This window comes from Colobus angolensis, unplaced genomic scaffold, assembly GCF_000951035.1.
Source record: "Colobus angolensis palliatus isolate OR3802 unplaced genomic scaffold, Cang.pa_1.0 Scaffold562, whole genome shotgun sequence".
NCBI lineage: Eukaryota > Metazoa > Chordata > Mammalia > Primates > Cercopithecidae > Colobus > Colobus angolensis.
Genome location: NW_012119177.1, coordinates 877,451 through 882,186, shown reverse-complemented (window position 1 = coordinate 882,186; position 4,736 = coordinate 877,451). Strand labels below are relative to the sequence as shown.

The window sequence follows — 4,736 nt, the reverse complement described above, 5'->3', positions numbered from 1 at the left end:
TTTTTTTTTTTTGAGACGGAGTCTGGCTCTGTCGCCCAGGCTGGAGTGCGGTGGCCGGATCTCAGCTCACTGCAAGCTAGGTTTACGCCATTCTCCTGCCTCCGCCTCCTGAGTAGCTGGGACTACAGGCGCCCGCCTCGTTGCCTGGCTAGTTGTTTGTATTCTTTAGTAGAGACCGGGTTTCATGGTATTAGCCAGGGTGGTCTCAATCTCCTGACCCTGTGATCCGCCCATCTCGGCCTCCCAAAGTGCTAGGATTACAGGCTTGAGCCACCGCACCCGGCCGTAAATAAACATTTTCAAGCTTTTGATAGATGGAGGAAGACGACATGGTCTTTGCCTTCTTTCTCCTCAGTTGCAGGTTCATTTTTCTCTCAGTCTTCATAATTACATTGTCTGATTTAGAGTGTGATTACATTAATGCTAGATCATGTTGCTCAAAATTAAACAAGTGGGTAATTTCAAGATTGACTGGCCATACTATTGTCACTGTATTAATGCTCATTTTGTTACACTGGTTCATCTTCCTTCTCAACTTACCTATTGCCACTTGGAATATATATTGATTCATTATGATGCCAAGCAGTAACATAGGAGTGTTTGATCCAACAGAAATACACAATCAAGGACAGCAAAAGTAACATATGAAAGACCATAATCAAGCTTAATTTCCACTTGCTCTATTTTTTCACGTATCTTTAAACTATGGTTTTAGCTTTGATAAATGACTGAAGCTGGAGAAGCCATGGTTGAAATCAACCTATACTTCAGTGCACAGTTGAGGAGCCAGAGACTAAAATAATCTACAGAACCATGACAATGGCAGCATATCTTTTCTTCTTTGAACAAAAATCTATTTTTGCTTTCTTTTTTACTGTATAAAGTTTTTTTGGTTTTGTTTTGTTTTGTTTTTTGTTTTTTTGGGTTTTTTTTTTGAGAGAGTTTTGCTCTTGTTTCCCAGGCTGGAGTGCAATGATGAGATCTCAGCCCAGCACAACCTCTGCCTCCTGGGTTCAAGCAATTCTCCTGCCAGCCTCCTGAGTAGCTGGGATTACAGGCGTGCACCACCATGTCCAGCTAGTTTTTGTATTTTTAGTATAGACAAGGTTTCTCCATGTTGGTCAGGCTTATCTCGAACTGCCAACCTCAGGGGATCCGCCCACCTCAGTCTCCCAAAGTGCTGGGATTATAGGCGTGAGCCACCCTGCCTGGCCTAAAGTATTTTTTAAACATGAAAATAATAAAGATTTTGATAGATGTTGCTGAATTGCTAAACCTTATTTAAGTAACTCTCTGTTTTATCCAATAGTTTTTATTCTCCTTGTTAATCAAGCAATTGCAGAGTTTTAAAGTAACTTTAGCAATTCCTTCTTCTTCCAATTAAATAGCCTAAAACATTCAAAACCAGTAGGCAGCGTGAAAAAGACATTTATCCTTGTTGTTCTTTTTTCTCCCTGTTTAGGGGAAGCCCAACACCCTCTGCACTCACTGGAAGCACAGTGAGCCATCACTAATAATTCAGCAGCAGATATAAAACATAAGGGAAGAAAGAATGCTGAGTGATTCTCAGGTTGCCTTCAACTCTGCTTTAAAGCCTTGAATATGGGTGATAAATTTTATACTCATATAGAGAAACAATTTGCTCAACCCCATAAGAATAACAGAAAGGTGACTTTTTAAATAATCTAGTTGACTGTATTACATATTTGTCTTGCTCTACTCCAGACTGTCAGGTTTGCCCTAGATACCCAATAAAGTAAACCCTGGAGACTACTAACCCAAGTCCCTTAAGTAGCCACTGATGTCCTGTGATCAATGGATACAAAAAAATGAATAAATAAAATAGGTCGCTCAAACAAAGCACCCTTTCTCTTTTTCCATTCCATCCTCAGCTTTTCCACTTTTGTAGCTGTTTAAAAGCTCTGAGTAAAGCCACTGTGTTTTGATACACACCCAGCCCCTGGTAGCTTAAATTACAAGTCGGTCTGCAGTCAGAGAGACTCAAAGCTGTGTCCTAACTTTCAAAGCTGAAAGTGCATAAGAGCTGGCATTTGATCCAATTCAGCATTTAGTTTTACAGCAGAGAGATGAAAAAGAGAACTGTACATTTTTTAAAATTAATATGCAGAATATAAAGCTCTTGTAACAACGGTTAAGCCCTATCTTCACATATTACTAACCAATGAATAAAATGTCAAATATGAGATAATCTGAAAGCATTTCATCACTGTATCAAATCTAGTTCATCAATTGACAAATATTTTTGTTCATATAGAATAGAAAGGACACTTGTCCAAGCATATTGGGTAAACAAATTATAATAACTATACAGCACTCTCAAAAACTTTAGAATAATGGATGGAGAAATAAGGCAAATAATATAAATAATACATGGTATTAAACAGGAATTATAATGATACACCTAATATTTCCATAACTTTCTAGAGTTTACAAAGTTTAACACTCATATCAGCTCTGCACATTTGGCATTATTGTCACAATTCAATGAATGAAGAAATTGGTATTTAAGAAAACTGCACAGGCCAGGTGTGGTGGCTTACACCTGTAATCCCAGCACTTTGGAAGGCCAAGGTGGGTGGATCACCTGAGGTAGGGAGTTCAAGACCAGCTTGGCCAACATGGTGAAACACTGTCTCTACAAAATTACAAAAATTAGTCAGGCATGATGGCGGGTGCCTGTAATCCCAGCTATTCAGGAGGCTTAGGCAGAAGAATCACTTGAACCTGGGAGGGGGAGCTTGCAGTGAGCCGAGATCATGCCATTGTGCTTCAGCCTGAGTGAAAGAGCGAGACTCTATTTCAAAAGAAAAAAAAAAAAAAAGGAAAACTGCACTTGCTCAAGGTTTCAGTCCTTCACTTCTGATCTTCTAGACATTTAATTTTTGGAATTTGATCTTGGTATCAAATTCATTATTCTGAATGTTCCAAGAAATTAAATGTCTAGAAGATCAGAATTGAGGCATGACTGTACCAAGCATTCCTAACAGATGCTGTATTTGTCTGGGCCTAGGGACATAGATCATGCCAAGTGCAGAAGTTTGTTGGCAAAGGCATGGCAGTGGGAATTCTTGAGGCCTCTCTTGAAATCTGGAAGACAGTGAGTGGACCATCTTGCCTGGAGCGGAGGCTTCCAGTGAGGCTGGGATGGTAAATATAAAGTTGTATACTTTATTCAGTACCCCAGTGGGTACCTAATGAAATTTGGAAGAAGGGAATGATATTATGTCTTTGAAGAAAATGACAGTAGGCTTCAATAGGTAGATGAGTCAGAAGTGTTCTTTATATTTTTAAATAATTTATGCCTGGGAACCTAGGACTCAAGACCTCACTACAAGACCTCACTACAAGACCATAAATGTTCAGACCACTAATCTTGGCAAGATTGTTATAGGTATCTTGAGCTGTCAAAATTCACTCATGGATGCTCAGTAGCTAAAAGATATACACTTATGGAGTAGGGGCGTTCAAAGATGGCTGAATTGGAGCAGCTCCAGTCTGCTGCTCGTAGCATGATTGACACAGAAGACGGGTGTTTTCTGCATTTCCAACTGAGGTAACTGGTTCATCTAATTGGGACTGGTTGGACAGTGGGTGCAGCCCATGGAAGGCGAACTGAAGCTGGGCAGGCCGTCGCCTCACCCGGGAAGCGCAAGGGGTAGAAAGATTTCCCTTTCCCAGCCAAGGGAAGCCGTGACAGACTACCTGGAAAAATGGGACACTCCCACACAAATATTGTGCTTGTCCTAATGTCTTAGCAACCGGCAGGCAAGGTGATTCTCTAACGTGGCTGACTTGGCAGCTCCCACACCCACAGAGCCTTGCTCACTGCTAGGGCAGCAGTCTGAGATCAATCTGCCAGATGGCAATCTGACTGGACGAGGGGCGTCTGCCATTGCTGAGGCTTGAGTAGGTAAACAAAGCGGCCAGGAAGCTTGAACCAGGCAGAGCCCACCACAGCTCAACAAGGCCTACTGCCTCTAGACTCTCTCCATCTTTGTGGGCAGGACATAGCTGAACAAAAGGCAGCAGACAACTTCTGCAGACTTAAATGGCCCTGTCTGATAGCTCTGAAGAGAACAGTGGTTCTCCCAGCACAGTGTTTGAGCTCTGAGAATGAACAGATTGCCTCCTCAAATGGGTCCCTGACCCCTGCGTAGCCTAAACGGAAAACACCTCCCAATAGGGGCCAACAAACACTTCATATAGGCGGCTGCCCCTCTTGGATGAAGATTCCAGAGGAAGGAGCAGGGAGCAACATTTTCTACTCTGCAATATTTGCTGTTCTGCAGCCTCTGCTGGTGATACCCAAGCAAACAGTGTCTGGAGTGGAACTCCAGCAAACTCCAACAGAACTGCAGCTGAGGGACCTGACTATTAGAAGGAAAACTGGCCAGGTGTGGTGGCTCAGGCTGGGTGTGGTGGCTCACGCCTGTAATCCCAGCACTTTGGGAGGCCGAGGTGGATGAGTCATGAGGTCAGGAGATCGAGACCATCTGGCTAACACGATGAAACTCTGTCTTTACTAAAAATACAAAAAATTAGCCAGGTGTGGTGGCGAGCACCTCTAGTCCCAGCTAGTCGGGAGGTGGAGGCAGGAGAATGGCATGAACCAGGGAGGTGGAGCTTGCAGTGAGCTGAGACTGCACCATGGCACTCTAGCCTGGGCAACAGAGTGAGACTCCATCTCAAAAAAAAAAAAAAAAAAGCTCATTTTT

At 42.7% G+C, this 4,736-nt stretch overlaps 1 pseudogene; it reads left to right on the top strand.

Moving 5' to 3' along the window:
• The first annotated feature begins 369 nt into the window (after nt 1-369).
• Nucleotides 370-732, top strand: LOC105525886 (annotated as a pseudogene).
• The last annotated feature ends 4,004 nt before the right edge of the window (nt 733-4,736 follow it).